Genomic DNA, 26427 nt, shown 5'->3' with positions numbered 1-26427 from the left:
TATAAGAGTCTCCATCACAAGGGTTTATCCTTGGATATCAATATAATTGTAGTCGCAGTTCAAGGTCAGTGTAAAACAATCACAAATACACGAAATATGTCAATTTCATGAAAATCTTGAAGAAAGCATTTGGGATTTTAATTCTCTCACGTTGCTGTATTGACATTAAATACCAATATGAAGATCCAGCGATGTTGGTCAAAATGCGAAAAACTCGCATAAATACAAGGAAACATTGACAAATATGCATTTTAGCAATAATAAAACAATGTATAAACCATAACTATATATTGAAAGGTATCCGTTGTTCTTAAAAACATTTCGTGACTTCACATGCTTATATATTTTAAAACACATGTTTACATTTCCAATGTTTTCCCTTCGATATTTTTACAAATTTTACGTATTGATAGCCTTTTCCTTATGAATGCGCTTAGTGCAGTTGTGAACATTATCAATAGACAAAACGTCGTCGATATATCTAAATGTCGAATTGAAGGCCACAATAAGAGATTTCTTCTTTTCACGTTGAAGTTTTTGAATAAATTCTGCTTCATATGAATATAGAAACAGGTCAGCTAACAAAGGAGCACAATTCGTGCCTATGGGAATACCAACAGACTGTTGGAAGGCCTGATCACCAAAGACCACGAAGATATTGTCAATGAGGAACTTTAGCATATTTTTTATTTCAACTTCAGAGTACTTGTGCGTGGAATCAGAGTGGTGTTTAACAAAGTAAGTTTTTGGATGACTGATCACTAGATATGAATATTTCCTTTTTCCATTTTTAGGTCACCTGAATTCATTCAGGTGACCTATTGCTATCTGTTTTTGTCCGTCGTCGTTCGTCGTGCGTTAACATTTGAACATTTTCAGCTTCTTCTCTGAAACCCCTGAACCAATTTCAACCAATTTTGGCATATAGCATCTGTGGGTGGAGGGAAACAAAAATTGTGAAATTCGTGGTCCCTGCCCCCCTGGGGCCTGAGGGGTGGGGCAAAAACCATCAAAATGAGTGTAATTTTAAAAAATCTTCTTCTTTACTCCTGGACATCAAGAAGCCAAACTGTGGGCATAATTATAATGAGCGTTGAGCTCTCTACAAAAATTGTGAAATTCATGGCCCCTGGGGCAGGGGTTCTTGTGTTAGGGTGGGGCTCTATTGGTCATATAGTGAAAATGTAGAAATTCTTTGAAAATCGTCTTCTTTTTCTCTGGGTATTAAGTAGACAAACTAATAGCATGGTAATGATGAGCAAGGATGCCTCTTTATACCCCCCGCAACAAGTTGTGGGGGGGGGGGGGGGGGGGTTATACTGGAATCGGGTTGTCCGTCTGTCCGTCCGTCTGTAGACGCAATGGTTTCCGGGCACTAAAGCATTATCCTTTCCACCTACCGTCACCATATCATAAATATGGACTACCCATGGGATGAAGATGTTCCCTATCGATTTTGGGGTCAAAAGGTCAAGCACACTGGACATCGAAGTAGCAATATGGTTTCCGGGCTCTAAAGTGTTATCCTTTCCACCTACAGTCACCATATCATACATATAAACTACCCATAGGATGAAGATGTTCCCTATCGATTTTGGGGTCAAAAGGTCAAAGGTCAAGCGCACTGGACATTGAAGTAGCAATATGGTTTCCGGGCTCTAAAGCGTTATCCTTTCCACCTACAGTCACCATATCAAACATATGGACTACCCATGGGATGAAGATGTTCCCTATCGATTTTGGGGTCAAAAGGTCAAAGGTCAAGCGCACTGGATATCGAAGTAGCAATATGGTTTCCGGGCTCTAAAGCGTTATCCTTTCTACCTACAGTCACCATATCATACATATGGACTATCCATGGGATGAAGATGATCCCTATCGATTTTGGGGTCAAAAGGTCAAAGGTCACGCGCACTGGACATTGAAGTAGCAATATGGTTTCCAGGCTCTAAAGCGTTATCCTTTCCACCTACAGTCACCATGTCATACATATGGACTACCCATGGGATGAAGATGTTCCCTATCGATTTTGGGGTCAAAAGGTCAAAGGTCATGCGCACTGGACATCGAAGTAGCAACACTCAGAAAAGAGGTAGTTTATACCTATTACCAACACCCTTTGGGATATTGGGATAAGCGGGGGGTATTCTTAGTGAGCATTGCTCACAGTACCTCTTGTTAAAAATTGTGAAATTCATGGCCCCTAGATCAGGGGTTCTGGTGCTAGGGTGGGGCTCTATAAGTCATATAGTGAAAATGCATTATTTCTTTGAAAATCTTCTTCTCTGTCTTTGGGTATTAAGTAGACAAACCAATAGCATGGTTATGATGAGCAAGGATGCCTCTTTCAAAATTGTGAAATTCATGGCCCCTGGGTCAGGGGTTCTGGTATTAGGGTGGGGCCCTATTGATCATATAGTGAAAATGCATTTTATTTCTTTGAAAATCTTCTCCTCTGCTGCTGGGTATTAAGTAGACAAACTAATAGTATGATAATGATGATCAAGGATGCTTCTTTCAAAACTGAAATTTATGGCCCCTGGGTCAGGGGTTCTGGTGCAAAGGCGGGGCTGACCACATAGCTATTCAATGTTTCTTCCATCCAAAAGTAAAATTCTTATATTTAAACACAAACCTAATTCAAACATTGGAAGGTTGTTACATGATACTCAGGTGACCTATAAGGCCCCTGGGCCTCTTGTTGTTGAAGAAGCAACTGTCTATGATGTCAAAAAGTCTAGTCTTTAATTTATCGTGAGGAATGGTTGTGTATAGTGTTGAAAATTCCTAGGTTTTGATGTTATTGATTTGGGAAAAGTTTTGCGATTTCAAGTTTACTGAAAGTTCTGCAGAATTTTTTAGAATCCAGATTTGATTAACACCACTTCTTGCATATGTAGTCGCAAAGTAAGTTTGAAGTTTCTCCTTCACAACTGTTAATATTTTCGTGAGGAGCAGAGATAGCGGCTTGGTAAAGCACTTACTGGATCCAGCAATGTATTTTTGTTTGTAAGGGTTTTTATGTAGTTTAGGAATCTAGTATAGGTACGGTAACTCATATTCATTCGATTGACTGATTGATGTTTTCCGCCACATTGTACAATTTTTCAGTTATCTGGTGACGCCCAGTTTTTATTGGTGGAAGAGAGAACCCAGTTACAATGTACCTGGGAAGAGATCACCGACCTTCCGTAAGTAAATTGGGAAACTTTCTCACTTACCTGCGCGAGCGGGATTCGAACCCGCGCCAACAGAGGTGTGAGGCCGTGTGATTTTGAGCGCAATGCTCTAACTACTCGGCCACGGAGGCCCATATATTCATTCCACCCATTGACTGGGATGTTAAATGTGTCTAAAACTGAAGCATGGTTTTGAAGAATTTCATGTTTTGAAAGGACAGTTGGAGTATAAGTACGATTACCAAAAGTGGAATTAATGCCAAGTTCGTTTAAATGTTCGTTAAAGCTAACGGATTCTCAAGTTATGACCTTTTTGCTATTTTGATAACTTGACCTCAAAGAAATGTGCCAAGGTCAAAAATTGTAATCTATTGCATCTCACTTAATCTCATGGATGGTTGTTACAACTTTCAAGTAATGGCTGGGTCGTATTTTTTTCTGAACTTAATCTTCATTGAAGAAATGAGTCGATTTCAAAAGTTTTGATACAGTGCATTTTGTCTTTGTGTTCTCTTTCAAAGTTTCAAGATTGCAGTCACAATGTCAAAAGGTTCTTAAGTTTATGGGCTGGACCAAATTCTGATGTGAAAGATTGACCTTGACTTTATAAATGGGTCAAGGTTTTAAAAAATTGGTATCATGCACCCTTCCTTAAGAAGAAAACACAAAAACAATATGTCTCTCCTTTGAAGGGGAGACATAATACATTCCATTACAATGAATAAAAGAAAATGTAAAACTTATACGGTACCAATTTTGATGCACCAGATGCGCATTTCGACAAGTAATGTCTCTTCAGTGATGCTCAACCGAAATGTTTGAAATCCGAAATAACTATGAACTTTTAGAGCTAAATATATATAAATTTCCTACTTAAAAACAACAATCAAAGGGAATATTGACGATTTCCCCCGAAATTTTGTTTTTCACTTTTAATGATCGAATAAACTGTCAAATATTTTAAAAAAAAGTTAAAGCGATACACCTTATAAAGTGGTTATTTTTAGATTGAGGTATGTTATTGTTCACGTTTTTCAAATGTATGGTTATCGATTTGAGTTTATGTTATGCATCACATTCCAAGTGTTCTTAGGCAAAAATCACCGCCGCGGTGGTCAAGAGGTTAGAGCGCCGCGGTGGCCCAGAGGTTAGAGCGTTCGCCCCGCATCTGTATCTGTATTGGTACGTTGAATCACCACTTCTGAAATCAACGGAAATGAGAGAGCGCAAGTAGATCTTATTCGCGCTGAAGGCTTGATTGAAAGCCTTCTACAGTCTTTGAACACACTTGATGGTCACTCAGTTCATTCCAGTCAATGACTGTGCGTACAAAGAATGAGTTTCTTCTTATAGGTGTGTTACATGATGGTATATTGAAACAACGGCTATTGTTGATACTATGGATGATGTTCCGTGTTTCAAAGTCAGTAAATTTCTCGGCCTTGATTTGTCGCTTGTTGATGGCTGTTACCAAGTAAGTATCAGGCGGTATCGCTGGTGCTAGCCCCTCAACCACCTTGAACAGGAACGTTAGGCGTAATTCTTTCCTTCGTTCTTGTAAAGATGGAAGATCTAAGGTCTTAAGCATGTTGGTAATGCTCCCTGGTGTCCGGCTCAAAACGAGCTGATTTCCTTTGTATCTTCACCATCTTAATGATGTCTGATTGAAGGAAGGGATCCCATATAACGGCCCTGTACTCTAGTGTAGAACGTACTAGGGAGATGTGTGCTGTTCTACAAGTAGGTGAAGGGCTGTGGCGAAGATTCCGTCTCAAAAAGCCTAGTGTGGAACTTGCTTTCTGACATATATGTATATTATTTATGTGGGTCGTCCATTTAAGGTCTGATGACAACATGACCCCTAAGTACGGGTTTGTCTGTACACTTTTGAGGATGGTTCCGTTTAGCTGGTCAAACGTAGACTTCTGTCGGATACTAAGTACATAGCATTTAGTGGCATTAAAACGCATCTCCCACTTCTTCGCCCACTGTTCCAGGTTAGCAAGGTCTTGCTGCATTATTAGGTGGTCTTTGTGTAATGTTATCTCACGGTATAGTAGGCAGTCATCGGCGAATAAGCGGACTTTAGACTGCACCGTATCAGGTAAGTCATTTATATGACAAAGGAATAGGAGGGGGCCTAATACAGTACCCTGGGGTACTCCTGAGTCCACCGTGACTTCTTTTGAGCACTCTCCTTCAACAACTACCCTCATCAGTCGGTTACATAGAAATGATTGGATCCACTGGTGTAGGCGGCCCTGTATTCCGTAAGCTTTCAGTTTATGAAGAAGCTTATGGTGTGGCACTGTGTCAAGTGCTTTCGAAAAGTCTAATATTGCAATATCAGTTTGTATTCCTCTATCGTAGCTTGATGTTAGGTCTTCAATAGTGAGAGCTAGCTGGGTTTCGCAGGAATAACCTGAACGAAAACCATGGTTAAGAGAAGTCAGGATCTTATGACGTTCTAAATGCTTCATCATATGACGACAGCCAATGTGTTCGAGTAATTTACTTAGCACAGAAGTTAAAGAAACTGGACGGTAGTTTTCCGGTAGGTAGCGGTCTCCCTTGTTAAAAACTGGTGCTATATTTGCATTGAGCCAGTCATTTGGTAGGCTCCCTGAATCAAGAGACCTCTGGAAAATCAATGCAATACTCGGGGCAAGTTCGGTAGCAGTTTTTCAACACACGGTTAGGTATAGAATCAGGTCCAGGCGCCTTCGAGGTTTGAATGTTTTTCAACAACATTAGGACACCGTCCTCGTTGATAGGTATGTCTGATATTATAGTCTCACTCGGTCCATTGACTGGTGGTATGGTAGTACATGTATCTCGAGTGAATACAGAACTAAATTGGTCTATTAATATATCAGCTTTTGACTTGCTATCACTGAAGAGCTGGCCTTTCCTCTTCAAGGGTGATACTCCAACATTGTGTTGTTGTTTTGACTTCACGTAACTCCAGAAGGGTTTAGAGTTGTTATTTGCCAGACCTTTCTGAATAGTCTTGTTCACGTATGACCACCCCGCTCTCCGGAAAGCCTTTTTGCATTCACGCTGGAAGTGACGGTAGTTCTCCCACTTTCTGGTTTTCTTTGCTTGTCTGTGTAAGCGTGTTGTGCATCTGATCATTTTACGCAATGTATGATTTATCCAAGTTGGTGATTTACGCCGTTTAGACACTCTAGATGGGATGTGCGTTTCTATTTCGTGTTGAAGTGCAGACTTAAAGTAAGACCAAAGGTCATTAATGTTCTTCCCGTCCTGGTACATGGATTTCACAGTGACATATATCCATTTGCACTTATCACGCAGTGCGTCCCAATTTGCTTTCTCGAATAGGAATGATTTCCTTGGTTTCTGTTGGTTATAGTGCGGCTTGGTGTCAGTATCCACTACAACAATGTCATAGTCAGATATATCCGGAATTACAGTGATGCTCTTAACGAGGGACGGATTTGTAGTAAATACCAGATTTAGTATATTTCCTTGCCTCGTAGGCAGTTCAGATCGAACTTAGTAGATAGGTCAAAAAGATCCTGGTGCGCTAGTTTGTCTATGGGAGATGTAACCGATAATGTGGTCCAGTCAATATCTGGGCAATTCAAATCACCACATAAAATTTTCTGCCGGTCTTTCTTCTCCGTTAATAGTTCAAGTGATGTATCAAGTTCCTTAAGTAGGTCTCGGTTCCGGTGTGGCATGTAGTAACACCCGATAGAAATCTCTTTACAACCTTTGAGTTGGATTTTGACCCATGTGATCTCACAGTTGGTCACAAATTCTGGTTGTTCTATTGAAACTATGTCCTCAAGAATTAATATGAAAACACCACCACCCAGCAAACTGCGGTCATTCCTATATACCTTGATACCTTGTAATGACTAAGAAACATCTCACTGGATTTAATAGCATCCTTTGTAGGATTGCATCCAGGCTTGACCCCCCCCCCCCCCCCCCGAGCCACGACTCCGTTCCACATACTATGTCAGGTTGTGTGTACTCGAGTACTGCTGTAAGTTCTGAACTTTTGTCGACAACACTTCTACAGTTAATATTCAGAATACGCAGGTTTTTCCTCTTGGGGTACATGAGTGATGACATGCGCGATTTGGATGAACCTGTGATGCTGCTTGTCGATGGGATATCAGCCTTCGGGCTGCTTGTCTTCCGTGGGCTAAAGACAGATGAGTTTATAGAGTCCAGTGTAATATTTGAGTCCTGAATCGGTGCATAATAGTTGGAATCCGACTCATAGCTACGAAATGTGAAAGAATTTACATTTATACTATCACATTTACAGCAAAGCCACTGAACGTTTGAGCGCTACATAATAGGTTGTAGTCAGCGCTACATAACTCTATGCATGATCGATGGTGCCAGATGCTACATTCATCACAACACACTCCTTCACACGTCCAGGTGACGGGGATTTCGCATAGGCCACATAAATACGTGCTAGTATTCTTTGGACCGGGGTTTAGTTCGATGTCCCTAGATAATAATAAAGACAAAAAGATGACCGACAATCCTTTCGATTGGCGCGTGAAAGGAAGTGGTTTCCTAAGGATGGGACCTCTAACTTGTGATAGTGCATTGTTTATATTAAGATCTCGATGCAAGTTAGGTGGTGATGACACAAGTTGGCAAAAGTTCACACACACAAGTATAAACAAGATGGCGGTCGCCATGTTGGAAAAGGTTCACCATGTGTTCAGGGTGGTATCAGGGCCAGCAACCAGACTTACCAAGAAAACACCTACATGATGTAAACAATAGTGTCCCTGATCTTTATTAAACACAAAAATACTGTTTAAGACTCAAGCTTATTCCTGTATCTTCCAGAGTTCTTCAATTTTACCACTCCGATGTTTATGTACGTCTCAACTTATGCGCATGCGCTCTCTCATGCGCATGCAGAAGGCCGGGGTTCGAATCCCTGCCGCGACAGACCTAAGTCGTTAAAACAGGTAGTGATAGTTCCATCGCCAAACGCTCGGCATCAGGTGTGAATGTCACAGGTCCTTGGAGATGACCTTAAAAATGGATGACCCGTGTCACAGTAGTTGTGGCACGCTAAAGAACCCTCACTGCTCAATGGTCGTAAGCGCCGAGCATAGGCCTAAATTTGAAGCCCTTCACCGGTCTTGGTGACGTCTCCATATGAGTGAAAAATTCTCGAGCGAGACGTTCAGCAAGATACAATCAATCAATCTTTAGGCAAAATGTGTGATTTATCTGTATTTGCAAATTAGGATGCTTTAAATTACAAAATATACATTTCACTAGTTTGTTTTGTAAACATAAACAAGACTCGAGTCTTGTTTATATAACACATAGGTAAGTCCAAAAACGTTGCTCAGTTCTTTAAAGCTTTCAAAACTAACTTACACACATATAAAAAGCAAGTCATACCTGGAATATTCTTATATTGCGTCCTAACATGTAAATAAGGAAGAAAACTATGGATTCTGCGGAAATTGCCAGGAAACGTTTTGAAGTTTGAACCAAACATTTATATGAGTACTTACAAAAGAGAGTGTTTTATTCATACGCCGATATATATCAGTCAATGAATCCTTATCGCATGAACATCACCGTTTCCTCTCACTTCAAATGATATTTGGGTGCGATTAAGCACAGCCTTTCATGACATATATATGAATGATAGAATAAGACAAATACAGGCTATCTGTGAAGGCGAGGAAAGTTGCAATTCATTTAAAAAGTCACCAAATCACACTGCGTGCGACACACACATTGGGACTTTGAAACACTATAAGGGACCAGAACCTGATAACTAAACTAAGGATCATATTAGGTGGGAAACGAGTAAGAGTAAGCGGGGACATCACTGTGTTCCGTCGTACGTTAATATAAGACTAGTTTTATCTCTATGGCTGTAACCAAGCTAGATATGTCAACTTATCTAGTAGCAACAACCACGCTCGCTAGGTGGCGCGTCATGTTTTATTTTTATTTCTACAGGAAAAGTGGGACGAGGTTCCACCCTATTTTTTACGGGCTAGTATGGATAAACCTAGAGCCTACGAATGATGCGAAGTTGATCGTTCGGATCTAAAATAGCTATATTTAGCGTATCTCACGTGATTAGGCACATTCCAGAAAATCCCTTTGAGATTGAAGCGATTAAGCAGAGAGAGTATCTGTAAACATTTACTTAATGGTGAAATACGCAACAAAGAGTGACATATTAATACATTTTATGCATGAATAAATTATACTGAGGTCAAACATGGACGATAATTGCCCGTGTTCATATAGTATTTGATTGATTTAGATATCCAGGGAAAGATAACTCCCATTATTAACGTACTCACAACGTACCGGTGGTATACATTAATACAATGTTTATACATTTCTGAATGATGAGTGAATCTTTATTATACCCCCCGCAACAAGTTGGGGGGGGGGGTATACTGGAATCGGGTCGTCCGTCTGTCTGTCCGTCCGTCCGTCCGTCTGTAGACGCAATGGTTTCCGGGCTCTAAAGCATTATCCTTTCCACCTACCGTCACCATATCATATATATGGACTACCCATTGGATGAAGATGTTCCCTATCGATTTTGGGGTCAAAAGGTCAAAGGTCAAGCGCACTGGACATCGAAGTAGCAATATGGTTTCCGGGCTCTAAAGCGTTATCCTTTCCACCTACAGTCACCATATCATACATATGGACTACCCATGGGATGAAGATGTTCCCTATCAATTTTGAGGTCAAAAGGTCAAAGGTCATGCGCACTGGACATCGAAGTAGCAATATGGTTTCCATTTAAATTCTTTAATGGCTTTTTTCATCGCATGGAGATGCTGTGTTCCTAGATACCTTTTGGATCATAATACTGAAGTTTTACCTATTACCAACACCCTTTGGGAGATTGGGGTAAGCGGGGGGTATTCTTAGTTAGCATTGCTCACAGTACCTCTTGTTTTCATCAGAATCTTTTCCATCACACTCACAGACCAGGTCCCCATACCCCTACCAGTGTCAATCTGTGACTGATAGCAGTGCGGTATTTAATTTGATATAGTCTAGAGGAAATTCGAAATATGGTAGTGACATTTCTTCCTCACTGAATTAGCTGGATTTAGCGTTTAAAGAAAAGTGGGGTATGGACTGGGGGTTAAAAATGCTATTTGCCAAATTTTCAACAATATCAATTACAAGGCAAGGCAAAAGGGGTCATAAGCTACAGATGATGCAATTTTCTTAATTAGTGACTTACTTACAGATAAATCAGGGACCTATATACTAGTTAGTATATAGGTCCCTGGATAAATAAAGTAACTTACAAATATTTTATTTATTTATTTATCTATCATTTCATTTCATTTTTGTTTTTAATATCATGGTTTGTACTTGAAGAGTCATCGCAATAAAGTGGCATTAATTATTAGTGTTACAAAAAATATCATCATGCAGTTTTTAAATTTCTGAATTTTGAAAAAATAAAAATAAATAAATAATACATTCTGATACCACTCAGCCCCCCGACTGGCCAGAGAATTCTGCTTCTGTCAATTCTGATGCAACTAGCTCAGCCCCCAGACTGGCCAGAGAGTCCACTGTTTCGGTAAATTTCTGATAATGATGCAACTCAGCCCCCCCCCCCCCCCCCCCCCCCCCCCGATAGCGCTACCAGAAGTTCTCGGAAAAGACTTGCTGATGTTTAATAAATCAGTTTTCCTATTAATTTTACTTTTGCTCCTGTTCATCAGTTCATTAGGCTATGGCCCAATCTGATTAAATTTAAGATCGTTGATCCGCTCCGTATTCCTCTTCCTTTCCTGTATCTGTGAAGTCCAGAGGTGAGATATATTCTTTCCAAAACAACTAAGAATGTTCATGGAACAATTTAGTATTAATTGTTTTGCTTTTATGTTGTATGCCTTATTTCAAGAAATAACTTTCAGGTCACTTTTTAATGTGAAATGGAACATTTTCAATTTTTGACAACCTGACGGTAGGGGTGTTTAAGACATTATACCTCATTTTCTGTAAGGAAGTGGAGTAAAAGGAATTACTCAAAATTGGTAATTACACCTGCATTTTATTGTTTTTTGTAATGGTGTTTCAAGAAATAAAGTTGGGTCACTTTTTGATGCGAAATGAAACATTTTCCGTTTTTGGCAACCTGACGGTAGGGGTGTTTAAGACACTATACCTCATTTTCTATAAGAAATTGGAGTAAAAGGAATCCAGATTTGAAATCAGCATACTCAAAATTGGTAATTGCATCTGATTTTTATTGTTTTGGGTAATTTTTAAAAAATGGGTGGTGGTTGCTATATCTAGTAAAACACGATTCGAGTTCCGTACCCCCTAACGTCATATTCCACACCCCCAAATGTAGGGTTGTACGGGATGCTCTTAAAGTGTCTTTAGGATACCACAAATATATTCCCTGACCACTTCTCGTCGTATTCACGTGATATGATATGCTGCATTTTAAATTTTTGCCAAAGTCTTATAATAACTTTTTGGGGGTCGTAGATGTATCTCAAATTTGGTTTTCGCCATGTTACACGAATGAGGATCACTTTCAGTGTATTGTAACAATTGATTGAGCATGACACCCTGTGGGTAGAAAAACCAGAGTCAGGATGATCTCGCCATTCAAGAAGGTGACAGGCTTATTGTCTTTATCGCTTATGTCTAGGCGTGTATTTCCGAAATTGTGGAATTCCAAAAAAGTGGATGTTCGTGAAGATGATGAATATAAAGCGGAAAAAATATTACAATCGCAAGTGACGTCACGATTTTTTCCACTTTCTTTTTGCTGTTAAAAATGGTCTATTGTTCAATCATGAATAGAGAAGATGAGTCCATTCCTATGATTATTGTAGTCATTGGCTCCTCGGCCCATAGTAAAGTATCTACGCCAGAATCGGCACTTTTACACTACTGGCATATTTCAAGCCCTATAAAATCCATGACGTTCAGGACCTTTGCCGTCTGACCCCCATCAGGACTTCTTCAGGAACCTTGGGGCCCTAAGGCAGCCCCCAGACACTCTACCTCATGAAATTGCACCCTCTGACTTCGATTCCTGGATCCGCTCTTGGCCATACAATATCATGTTTCAAGTGTAGTTTATGTATACACATAACATTGATGTGATAAGATGTGTGTTTGTAGCAGTCAAGAGATTAATTGATGTTTGTTCATTTTAGGATCCATGCCCCCTTGCAAAGGGAAATAATTAGCAATTCGTTAAAATAGGGTTGGGTAATTATAAAAATCATATTTTCGAGAACCACTTGGCCAGAAAAGACATTTTTAAAACTCAAGAACAACAGAACTTTGATATGTCATATGCATATGCAAGCATTCTCAGGTAGCACAGATTCAAGTTTGTTCAAATCACGACCGCGGTAAGTAGGATGGGGGCCACAATATCGGATCAAAAGATTTATATAGTCCCTGAATACAGAGGGTGAAACGTTTAAAAAAAAATTCAGGAGGAACAGGACCATGAATAGTCATATCCTCAGGTAGTGCACAGCCAAGTGTGTTCAATTTGTGGCTCCCAGAGGTTGGAGAAAGCCACAATAGGGGATCAAGTGTTACATAGGAATATAAAATAAAAAGTCTTTATAAATATATCATCAACAGTTATGATTAGTCATGTTAATAGGCAGGCATAATCAGGTAGTACAGATACAAATATGTTGAAATCAATGCCACAAAGGGTAGAATGGGACCACAATAGGACGTACAGTATGACGCACAATATGACGTACAGTATGACGCACAATATGACGTACAGTATGACGCACAATAGGACGTACAGTATGATGCACAATAGGACGTACAGTATGATGCACAATATCACGTACATTCGAAGTTTTCAAAAATTGGGAATATATAGGAGAACAACGTTAAAAATCTTCGAAAGAGAACCAGAGCCATGAGTGGTGATATTAGTATACAAGCGTCCTTCACGTTTATACAAATTCTGGCCTTGGGGAGGGAGGGAGTAGGATGGGTCCACCGATAGGAGTTTTATATAAGAATGAATTTTCAAAAAATATTCACAAGAGCAGTAGGGCCAGGAGTAGTTATAGCAATATGCAAGAATCCACGAGTTCAGATTCAGGTTTCTTCAAATCAATGAATAGGCAAGCATCCACGAGTTCAGATTCATGTTTCTTCAAATCAAGCATCCGCGAGTTCAGATTCAGGTTTCTTCAAATCAATGAATTGGGTGTAGGTTTGGACCACATTATATGGGTTTAAAGTTTTACATGAGAATTATGTACAGAGAAAAAATCTCTTTTTTGTCGGTCTAGAAGTAGAATCAATGATAGATTTTTTTTTACATAATATATGAACATTATCAGTTTGGGACATAATACGGAGTCATCTAGGGTGTGAAATGGAAATCTGTACTGGGCGAGGCGAAGCCGAGTCCCAATACTGATCTCCATTTCACCCTGGAGGACTCCGTATTATGTCCCAAACTGACTGTGTAACTAATTTATCCCGCTGAAGACTTTTGGAAATGTGTTCAAATTTCAGTAACATCTCAGTAATTAATTGAACGCATTAAACATCATATTGTGGCAGAGTCATTTCTTATCTAATATGCATATAATGCATTCATATATGCATGTATGCATTGTTATTATTTCATTTTAATATCAATGGTATATGTATTGAATCATATAATCCTTTAATGGATCTGCAATTCAATATCCGGTCAAGCATAACACTTAGTGAGTTCTTTGGTATAGAGTGTCTGAGGTGCCTAATTATGTATGGCCAAGTTGTCCACAAGTCTTTTAATTTCATTGGTGTTTTAGTTTTGTGTCTTGCGTTTTGGGATTTTTTCCTTCCAAAAGTTCTTTGTGTCAGTTCATTCTTTGTCTGAGATTTGAAGTGACCAGTCCATAGATCAGTTGATAAGTTTTGAGTTGACATAGACCTGATAGTGCTACCCGAGACTGACTTTTCCTCTCAATCGGTAAGTTACTAAGTTTATTACTAATGATAATATACTTCTAATATATATCTAAAATGGTAAATCCTATAATTTTGCATTAAGATTAATTTCCTATGCACTTCATCCTGAGTAAAAGTATATAGTGAGAGAGAATCATTTATTTTAACTATGAAGTGTAAATACATGTAGTTCAATTGTCTCACTATGATGTATCTTATTAATGGCCATATTTTTATGATGATTGCATTATCAGCAAGTTGTAAGTTATTTGATTAACTTGCAGGTTTGAAATTTATATGATGACATTTATTTATCACATTGGCAGTTCACCATTGTATATATTGGCCTATTCCCATAGAATGGTATGTTTGAGTATTTTGAGTTACTGACTTAAATATTTCTCATAATGGATATCTTATATCAAAGTAATAACTGTAATGTTTATATTATGATAAGCATAAGTGTACAGTAAAGATTTTATCCATAGGCAAGAGTAAATATTGGGATATGCCATTGTGTATTTAATGTTACATATATTACTTTACTGGTCAAAACGACGTGAAACGGGTCAGAAATCAGGAAAACTCACAACATATTTTTCGTATAAAGAAAACTTTACTATGAAAAGTTATATATTTTTAGAATCCCTAGAATTAAGAAAAACTCTATGTAGATTTCGAATTAGTGCACATGACCTTCGAATTGAAAGAGGAAGATATGAATTTACAAAAACCAATTCTGGCCAGATTTTTTTAGAAAGAAACAAAAGAATGTGTGAATTATGTAACCTTAATTATGTAGAAGATGAATTTCATTTCCTTACTGATTGTCCATTCTATGTTGAAGAGAGAAATATGTTTTTTAATGGTATATACAAGCTCAACAAAAATTTTATCTATCTAACAAATAAGGACAAATTTACTTGGTTGATGATTAATGAAGACAAACCAGTAATTGTCAAACTGAGTAAATATTTAGAGTAAACTTTCAGAAAAAGAAGTAATGCTTTAAAACTGCAAAAATCGTTATAGTTTATTATTCATATGTTGGTATAATACTGATACTGTCCATTTACTTGTGTATATACATGATTAGCAATTCATATATGTATGTACTTGTTTCCCCAACATGCTGGATCCACGTGCATTTTGCAGTCTATGTAACCTGTAGTTAATGTTGTAAACTTTCTTTCTTTTTTGAATTTCCTTCTTTAATATGTTGTACGGTGTGACCGTTGAGACGAGCGAAGCCCATTAACATCTTGCAACACGACTTATAGACATTTTATCCGCCTCCAATCGGGACATCATTCGGCCTATTCCGGATTAGGCCGAGTGATGTTTCGATTGATCCGCCTCTTCATTTAACGCGGGAAATATAACGTGGTGGATGTAAACAGTTACATTGTGACGTTATAATTAATGTTTTTTCTTCTTCTTTCAAACCAAGCAAAAACAAAATGTTTGAAGCTATGAGAAAGCTTGTCTGGAATATAAAAAGATTTATGGTACTCTCTAAACAATCTAATTATTTTAATTACGGGTTTGTCAATGAAGTATACCGCAGTGACGGCGACATTTTTGTAGAAGCATTATGGGTAATACTCATCTTTTTTCAGCTGAAGAAGAGCAAATCACGTGACTCATGTGTAATCATTGGAGCGAGCTCGTCGCGTCGCTTCGCTCGCTAATATGTATACGGTGTGACCGTTGGACCGAGCGAAGCATGTTATGGTCATTGGAGTGTCCCAAGTGGTAATCATAATTCCGTTAAGTATGGTATGATTCATTTAAAAATATATATTTTTAATGAAATTTTCCTTGCGCTAAAAACCCAGTAGCATCTCAATATTAAAGGGGTTTATATGGGGACAACAGTTTTACAGGATCCGCCTATTTATTGAACGCGAGAAATAAAACACAAGGCGACGTAAACTTTGTATTGTGACGTCACATTTAGCCTAAACTTTTTTCTCTTTTTCAAAGCAAACAATTATAAACAACAATAATACATTCCGTATGCAATGAAAAAGGCCGTTATAAAACTAAATAAAATTAACCAATAAATTCAAAATGGTAAAAATGCAACCGTAATTTTATCGTATATTCTTATTTAAAGAACCTCATGAACTCGTTCATCTATTTAGTCGTATTACGGTTTTATATGTAATTATTTGCTAAAACCTGTTACAATGATAATTATACTATTCACTTTGAACAAACTGAGTGTTTAAATTAGGAATTGCACGTCAGAGTCTTCTATTATTGGCATTCAAAATAAAACACGAATAACTGTTGAAGCAGGTAATGAAAAAATAAATGGCGGCGCCCATATTGATCACGAAAATTTCAGTGAACGTATATAAAGATTGTCTCTTTTTCTTTTGCTGATTTTGACTTTTTTCTTTTACATACGTGTTACCTTTAGAGCCTTGCTTCGCGGACGGGCCTTCGGCCCGTCCGAGCTTCGCTCGGTATTAACTACACTAATATGAAATACAAGTATTGACATAAAAGGGAAATATGATTTTTCATTAGTCTGTCATAATCTGACTTTGGTGTATACCCCCTATCCACATGTTTCAAAACCAAAGAAACTGTCCCCTGCCACTAAGTCCCAAACAATCAAGTTGTTCTTTAATAAAAGTAGCCCAGTTATAACTTATATGCTTTGTATTTTCACAGATATTGAATAGGCATTCATATACAGCAATAACTTGATACTTTTCAGACGGCAATAGTTTATACCGAAACCTGAGCATTCTCAAAATACGAACATGATACAATTCTAAATGACCTATTTCAAAATATACCATTGTTGAATCAGTGTTTTTATGCACACCAAGTGTAGATAAAAAACAAACCCTATCGGGTGAACCGTTTCAATGTATGGTCCTTTGTGTAATAATAAAGCACACACAACGACAATACCAAGTCAAGATTTTTTCCCACTGTACAGAATGCATGTACAAGTGCACGTAGTAATCAAAATTTCCATAATATGCATGCATAAATCTCAAATGATATTTTAGGTAGCGATCGGAAAATGGTCTTTTTAGCATAGGAATTGGATCTGGCGTCACAGTTAAACAAATGCACTTAATCCGAATAAACCGGTTTCGTTACATGTGGCACACAAAACCTAACATTCCATATGTGAATTACCACCTGCTAAATCAAGATATTCCCTTACAAATACAAATTACAGTGATACGTAATTACTATATAAGTAATGTAGATATGTACCTTGACAAAGTAATTGGTTCCTGCTTCTACTTGAGTTCTATAGGAAATGGGCTCAAAAATGTCCGTAACATCGTCTGCAGAAAGTCGTTCAAGTATGTCATTTTCACCTGTTGATAAATACTATATCAGAATTTTTTGACTAGTTTCACATCAACTAATGAATAAATCTTTTGGATATCACAAAAAAACATTAAATTCGCTTTGATAATATGAGAGAGAGAGAGAGAGAGAGAGAGAGAGAGAGAGAGAGAGAGAGAGAGAAGCGAAATACATACACTGTTAACGACTTCCGCAGTTGGTTGGTCTATTGTGCGAGTATCAGAAAATCCTCCTAATTTAATACCACCCAAACCATTTACCAGCCCTACTAACCACAGACAAATTCTCATCCTCAAGAACGCCATATTTGCCAGTTATGTCTACGTCATATCTAAATATACTAGCGGAAAAAAGAAACTGTGCAATATAAAATTTAGTATAATTTTTCTATATTTATTGTTTATATTTCTAAATTTAAACAATTGATAAATGTGATGTTTTTTAACAATATCGGATAGTACCCGACTCAGATACACGTACAGCGGTGCGCCCAATACTGCTTCAACGTCATCGTATCGCTAGACTAGCGTGGTGCAGACGACATCTGCGATTCAGAATACAGGGCTGGGCCAATATTCTGTTCACTGATGAATCTAGATTCCATATGGATAGCATAGAGTTGTAGAGTCTATCGTCGCGTTTGGGGAGCGGTACCAGGACGCTTGTGTTGTGCAACATCGACAATTCGGTGGAGGTAGCGTTATGGTGTGGAGTGGAATAACAACACGTGGAAAGACCCCCTACAAATTGTCAATGGAAATCTCACCGGCGTACGCTATCGAAACGAAATTATTCAGCGCCATGTGATACCCTTCATACAGAGACAGCAAATGCAGCAAGACAGCGCAAGGCCACATGTTGCACGTGTAGTCAGGGACGTTTTTGTTCAACAGAATGTCGATGTCTTGCCTTGGCCAACTGTTTTCCCCAATTTATCGCCGATCGATCACGTCTGGGATGAAATGGAACGACGTCTACGCCGTTTACCAAATCAGCCAGTGACATTGGCTGATTTAGACCAGGCTTTAACCAACATCTGGAACAACATCCCTCAAGCATTTCTGAACACTTTAGTGGCATCAATGAGGCGCCGTTGTCAAGCATGCATGAATGCAAATGGTGGTCACACGCGTTATTAACTTTGTTAATTCAAGTTCGAATACTAGTGTCTTTCGAGTGTGCTGTGAAATTGACGTTATTCGACGTTAACATTAATGGATTATGAAATGTTGTAACGAATACATTTGTTAACAGTATTACAAAAAATAAAATTTGTTAATTGCTTTTCTAAAATTATTTTTTCATGCACAGTTTCTTTTTTCCGCTAGTATATAAACAGTATGAACAGTCAGTAATTTATCGTTGTGACAAGTGTTTGTGTTATTATACCTTCGTTGTGCTGTGTGAATTTACGATTATTGATTATGACGTAGTAAACGTAGATTTTCATTTGAATTCGTATGTCAGTTTGGGAGGGTCGATGCTGTAGTGTATCGTTATGAATGATAATTTAAAGGGACATAACTGTATTTGGTTAATCATTGCTTTAGAGTAAAGTTAAGAGTTACGGCTCTTTGTACATCCGGGGATTGGGAGTTAGTTTATATTGGGGGGTAACCCAAGTAACAATTGTTTATTTAGAACAATAACACGTTTAACTTCATTTAAAAACAATCAACGTTCTAGGCGAAAGAAAACAGTAGGAGGATTATGGAGGGTGATACTAAAGCATTATTAGAAATTCCCGGTCCTAATGGAGATCAAAATGTTAATTTACGGTAATTTTGATATAGAAAACTGCTTTAAAACGATTTCTGAAATCTAAAATCCCGAGGACTTGGCAATAAAACGAGAAAAGCAAAACCAATATCTTCCGACGTTTTTCAATGACTAATAGATGCTAAACAGATGGGAAACAGTAAAAAAAAAAAAACTTCAGTATAAGGTAACATTCCCTAAGCAAATAAATAGCAGCATCAGACTCTGTAAATATTCCCGTTCATACGATGACGCCACGTAAACAAAGTTCTACAACTCTTACAAATTATATGAAATAATGAAAACGGGCGAGTTTGGTAAATCCGAAAAAAGAAATAAAAATAATTCACTTATATACATGTACATGAACAGCACAGCGATAGATATGACGAGTTTCTCAGCCAAGCAGTTCAGTTAATTGAAACGTCCAGATTCTAGACCACATGAGGGGATGTCCATGATGTTAAAATCATCCAATTATTGTGACCAGCAGTGGAATAAAGCTACTAACCCAGACTTTAGCATGTTTCACAATGCCAATAGTACTGGAAACATAACCATTAAAGTAAACTCACTGAAGTAATAAAATAGTCAAATATCGTTGTACAGTATACCATGTATTTATGTTTGGGTCAATACCCCCCCCCCCCCACCCCCACCCCAATTTTTAAAAAAATGTTTATCAACATGTTGTGTTTTAGGTACATGTATATTGTGACAGACTCATATTATACATGTATATTGTATAATATGATGGGTATATGTATAAAGAATCGGTTCATTGAATAAAATGCTTAGGCAAGGTAATGTAATTTAAACATGCAGTCAAGCATAAAAATTTGGTCACTTTTCCCAGTGTAATGGCCTGGGTTATATAATTATATTTTGGCCAAATGTCCCTTGTGTCTTTTAATTTCATTGGTGTTTTAGTTTGTCTTATGTCATTGGATTGGTCTTGGAGATTTTCCCTCCAAGAGTTCTGTTCTTTGTGGTCAGTCTTTATTCAGTTTTTGAAGAAGAGAGTTGATTTCAGTAGATCTGACATATTTTGACAATTAGACATAGACCGACATTTTTCCTCTTGAATGGTAAGTTAATAATTTATTACTAATGCTAAACTATTCTATAATTCCTTTACTAAATGTTAAATCTGTAATTTTGCATACAATTCCTTTTGTTGCCACATTCCTGGAATAAATGATCAGTGAGAGTGAGACTTATATAATGTAAATATCTGTGATAGTAATGTATATGATTCGTCTCACTGTGATATTATTTTAAAGTAAAAGTATGTTGTATGACTTACAAGATATTGTAGATATCATAATTAATTTATAGATCAGACCAGTTTGGTGTCATCTGTAAATATTGTTCACTCGAGCCTATTCCCATAGAATGGTATGCTCACTATATGGTTTTTATTTAATTCAATAATTAATAATGTTAATACATATTATAATGATAATTATTGTAAAGTTTCATGATGAAGTTAAAGTCTATAGGACTTTGGAGATTTAATATGTGATGTATACAGGTATAGAGTTATCTCCCTTGATATAAATCACCCATGTAATGCTATAATCGTATATTGGTTGTACATCAGTAATTATGTGAAATTATAGTATTCATGTTTTATATAGCATATTACTTAAAATTGTTAAACATTGTTGTTATAGGGTTTCATCATTGGACAATTCGTGCATTGGTAACGCCAGAATAAACGTCTTGTCGAGAACCCAAACAGGTGTTCCTGTTATTACTTAAGGGATCGAGAAACCTGTTACAATATGATATAAACAATATCACACTCTAATGTTGATCTCGGACCTGGGATTGCCCCTCGAGTGATCTCGGCCCTCGCCCGAGATCAACTCTCGGGGCCAATCCCAGGTCCGAGATCAACATTAGAGTGTGATATTCTATATGTCCCGAGTGGTAATCATTATTCCGTTAAAGCTGTATGGTCCGAATTACAATATTTTTTTCCATCTCGTAAAAACGCTATTAAATCATCACACGTATGTAGTTGTGAGACTGTACGACATATCATCAATTATTTCACCTGTTTTAACCCAAATAATTTGATTTTAAATCGATGTTTACAAATAACCGCGTCACTCTGCCATTTCAAGTGACAGTCACGTGACCAGTTCAAACTTTCAGATCATCGGTGGTCTTATCTGTGTAAAGCTGTGTATTTTGTTATAACAGTACCGTACCATAAGTTTAATAAAAATAAAAATATCAAATACCTCTTAGTAATTCGTTGTTTTACGCTCTTTCAGCCTTAAAACTAGACATTTGCGTATGAGTTAATACATTATGTTGGGATTCTCCTGACGCGCGTGGGTCTATTTATAGACGTCTATTATGGGATGATTTATATATGTAGCCACCATATTTACTTTCTAAATAATATTCGCACTGTTTTCTTTTACATGCAGATGTTTTCAAGCATGTAATTAAGGGAAAGTTAATAACTTTATAAAGTAATTAATCTGCTTTAAAGTAATTATGTACAAAAATAATCCATGAACATCGGGTCATACAGCTTAAGTACGGTAGATTATGATTCATTTGAAAATATATATTTTGAATGAAATTTCCTAGCGCTAAACACCCAGTAACATCTCAATATTAAAGGAGTTTATATGGGGACAACAGTTTTACAGGATCCGCCTAATCATTGAACGCGGGAAATAAAACGCAAGGCGACGTAAACTGTGCATTGTGACGTCACATTTAGCCTCAACTTTTTTCTCTTTTTCAAAGCAAACAATTATAAACAACAATAATACATTCCGTATGCAATGAAAAAGACCGTTAAAACTAAACAAAATTAACCAATAAATTCAAAATGGTAAAAATTAACCGTAATTTTATCGTATATTCTAGTCTCGCTTTCCCCAGACTCTCGCCCTCGAGACTTTGCACGTGCAAAGTCTCGAGGGCGAGAGTCTGGGGAAAGCGAGACTACGTATATTCTTATTCAAAGAAACTCATGAACTCGTTCATCTATTTAGTCGTATTACGGTTTTATATGTATTTATTTGCTAAAACTTGTTACAATGATAATTATATTATTCACTTTGAAAAAACTGAGTGTTTAAATTACGAATTGCACGTTAGAGTCTTCTATTATTGGCATTAAAAATAAAACACGAATAACTGTTGAAGCAGGTAATGAAAAAATAAATGGCGGCGCCCATATGGATCACGAAAATTTCAGTGAACGTATATAGATAATATGATTATGGTGTGACCGTTGGGGCGAGCGCAGCATATCTGAAAATATTTTCAAAAAATTTATAGTGAAAACAAGGAAAACTGATCTGGTTCACTGTCAATACGTAGGATTACTGTCTTGCTCTTCTCGCCAATGTAGGAACCAGTTTAGCGGGAAATGCAACGAGCGTGTTGTGACGTAGCCTGGTAGTTGTGACGTGACTGTTACATTTCTTTAGACAATATTTTAAAAAGAAAAAGAAAGGGGGAAGAATATGATTATCATCCTTTCCTTTCAAATAAGAAAGGTTTGTAATACTTCAAAGATTTTTTAAATTATTATTTACGAATCGAACCATCCGCCATTTTGTACGAGGGACTTCTGGGATTGGCGTCAAAAAAATTCTTGTTAGAGGTTGAGATTTAGCTCGGATTATTTCCCGCGCTCTAGTCATTAGAGCTCGCAGTACGAGCCAGCGCTCCTAGCTGGCTCGTTATTATCTCTTTTTCTTTTGCTGATTTTGACTTTTTTCTTTTACATACGTGTTACCTTTAGAGCCTTGCTTCGCGGACGGGCCTTCAGCCCGTCCGAGCTTCGCTCGGTATAAACTATAGCACTTTGTGTAAGACAAAGTTATCTCCCTTGAAGTATGTAACTATTGCTACCATTAATTGTATATCAATTAGTCTGTAAAAGTAATATTGTATTTTATGATTTATACATATGTTTGGTTATTGTTATACAATTGTTACAGGGCTTTCTTTTCAAGCAACTTTATAAACAACCTTAAATATTTACTTTACTGAATAAAAGCCTTGTTCCGAACCTCAACAGGAGTTGGTCATCATTACCTATTCACAATCAACACACTGTTACAATATAACCACAATTTCAACACACCATCGCGTTAAAGATATGAACAATAAAATGAAATAAACAAAGCATGTTTGTTGAAACTGAATGTAGACATTCATTGAAAGCAAATACGTAAGCTACGGTAGCTGTGAGACTAACCTTGCACGGTGTAATTTTGTATTCCTTATAGGAAGGTAAACGATAATGAACAGTGGTCAATCATATATCTCATAACTCTTATAATAAATACAAAACAGATTCTAGAGAGTTGGGTAAACACGGACTCCTGTATATACCAGAGGTAGGATCATGTGCCTAGGAGGAGTAAGCACCCCGTCAATCGGTCACACCCGCCGTGAACCCTTCATGTGTATATCTTGATCAAGTAAACGGAGTTATCCGAAGTCAAAATTAGTGTGCCAAGAATGGCCTAACGGAGTCGAGATTGATCACTGTTCGTTATACCATGTACTTTGTTGATCAACTACTTATTTTCACCCTCCATTTTATGATTTTTGATGCTTTGAACAATCAAAATAATAGAAATCAATTTCAACAAAACAATATAAAAAATAATCAATTGTAATTGTACTGTTCGTATACATTTTGACAATTCCTTTTGGTTGTTAGGTTTCTGCATCGAAATGTTCTTGGCTTTTTTTTTTTCTTGAACATTTCAAGGAACTAGGAATCGAGTGGTCATTTGATTTTGAATGATTATTTATATCATTTCCATGAACAATGAACCTGATGTAATGCATACTTATTCCATCACTATCCAATCCACAATTTGATGCTGTTTAGTAACTGTCGATTTCGATCAAATTATTTACTAATGATTTATTTCATGATTTAACCAAGCCATTAAAAATTCAGATAATTTTTGAAATATTGTCTATTATTATTCAATGACAGATCGGGAATATCTTAGAGGAGTGTCATATATACCACCCTTCTCTCACCTCCTACTCCACTAATCTCAGCTGAGATTCGGCCTGACTGGGTACTTGCACTGACGCCTTCACCGAATCTCGAAGCAGTCCGTTTGGAAATTTACATTCAGCTCCGGTGACACTGCCATTCGCGGACTATTAAACTAACTCTATCACTATTAAACTAACTCTATCACTATTAAACTAACTCTATCACTATTAAACTAACTCTATCACTATTAAACTAACTCTATCACTATTAAAGTTGCATTGCTTACCGTCTAGGCATGAAAATCCCAAAATAAAAACAGTCACTAAATTTTCTGTTCAAATGAGGACTTCTATGAAGGAAATGTTTATATCCTAATATTGAAGAGTTTCTATGGTCTGTTTATAACCATTTTGGCGAATTAAATCAGAAGGTGTGGCATGATGAGTCATTTTATTAACATGAAATGGTATTGTCAGCTAAATGTTACTCAATATATATCACCCCTACTAACGTTATTGATATTTAAATTTACACCACGTGGGTTTTTTGACCCATTAAAAGGTTAGAGGTGAGGTCAAATTCCGCAGTGAAGGAAACCGGAAATAAATCTGCCAAAGCTATAGTCATTTTCTATATACTGTAATAGACATGAATTACGTAGAAAATTCAATTAAGTACTGTCATACCGGCGACGATTGTGAAATAGTGAAAAGCTCAGGAAGTTAAAGTCATTTAAAGATCTAGATTGGAGTTTAACTGATATTTAGTCTTACTGTCGTGTCATGAAGGGGGAGGGTCTTTTCTTCTTTTGTCGGGGGGAGGGGGGGGGGGGGGCAACGGTAATAATTCTATTGTTTATAACATATGCAAATAAAGAAATTGGGGTGACTGCTCTCTTCCATTTTTATTTATAGTGGTACATGTATTTAGGGTAAAGACAGAACTGCAAACATGTATTGATGGAGAATTTGTATTAAAAAAAATTATCTTTGGTAGTAAGTTTTTAACCCCCCCCCCACCGTATTAAGAAATCAAGAATTTTTTCGAACTTAGGAGAAAAATTCCCCCTCCCCGATTTAGGATTTTGAAGAGTGGGCAAGTCACAGGACAAAAGAATTTTTTTTCTCTTGTCAAGGATTTTTAACAAATCAAGTTATCTTCAGCATTGGTTACCAAAAAAAAAAAAAAAAAAAGAAGATTTTGCATTGAAAATAAAATTGGTGAAGAAAATGTGCGATTCCTCCCTTACAATATAATTGCGACTCATATAAACTGCACAAAATAATATATCACATTATAAGTAAATCATCAACGTCACAGAAAAAATGAAATTGATGTTATTGTTAGATACTATTACTACACTTCTATAGCATCCTATTTTTAGATTTATTCCTCTTTAAAGATATCTCATAAATTTTTTAAGATATCTTATAAAACTTACAAGATATCTTCTAAAGTTTATGAAATGAATTAATTGTATCCATTATAATTGGATATCTGATAAAAGATGATATATTTTATATATTTTTCTTAACAAATATATGTTATATATTTTATAAGATATCTTATAAAACATATATATCTTATGTCTTTTAAGATATCTCAAACTTAATAAGATATCTTATATATTTTATAAGATATCTGAAAAACGAATTTTTATTAGATATCTTGTTAACTTTATGTATCATATGAATTTACTTTTATAAGATATCTCATAAAATATATAAGATATCTTGCATGTATATTATAAGATATATCAAAGTTTGAGATATATATTTTTTAAATTGTTTGAGATATCTTGTAAGATATGTAAGATATCTTATAAAGCTTGTGAGAAATCTTATAAAACATTTAAGATATCTTATGTTTTATAAGATATCATTAAAATACATTTAAGATACCTTCTATTTTTATAAGATATCTGTTAAACATGATATCATTTGATATACAAGATATCTTATAAAGCTTAGGATATATCTTTCATAATTTATAATATATATCTTGAATATTTTATAAACTGTAAATTATATGAGATATATATCTTATAAGATTTATTAGATATCTTATCAGAAATAGAAGATATTTCATAAATTATATACAAAATCCTTATAGGGATACCCGGTAGATATAAATATGGCGTGCCATACACCTCACTTAGGAAGAAGCTAG

The 26427-nt window shown here is 36.6% G+C and overlaps 1 protein-coding gene across 9 annotated transcripts in view; it reads right to left on the bottom strand.

Annotated features, from left to right (window-relative positions):
- LOC125679636 (nicotinamidase-like) overlaps positions 1–24728 on the bottom strand; it is a 37947-nt gene extending 13219 nt beyond the window's left edge. For 2 of the 9 annotated variants that reach the window (XM_056155734.1, XM_048919018.2), the window contains exons 1-2: positions 24545–24728; positions 17397–17503 (exon numbers count right to left, since the gene is read on the bottom strand). The gene's annotated coding sequence lies outside the window, so the exon portion shown is untranslated. Of the gene's footprint in view, positions 1–17396; positions 17504–17671; positions 19888–24296 lie in introns of those variants that run through there. The other 7 variants (XM_056155736.1, XM_048919021.2, XM_048919017.2 and 4 more) reach the window with 6 other exon arrangements.
- Positions 24729–26427: the final 1699 nt, after the last annotated feature.

This window comes from Ostrea edulis, chromosome 2 (assembly GCF_947568905.1).
Source record: "Ostrea edulis chromosome 2, xbOstEdul1.1, whole genome shotgun sequence".
Classification (NCBI taxonomy): domain Eukaryota; kingdom Metazoa; phylum Mollusca; class Bivalvia; order Ostreida; family Ostreidae; genus Ostrea; species Ostrea edulis.
This window is presented reverse-complemented; position numbering and strand designations above follow the sequence as displayed.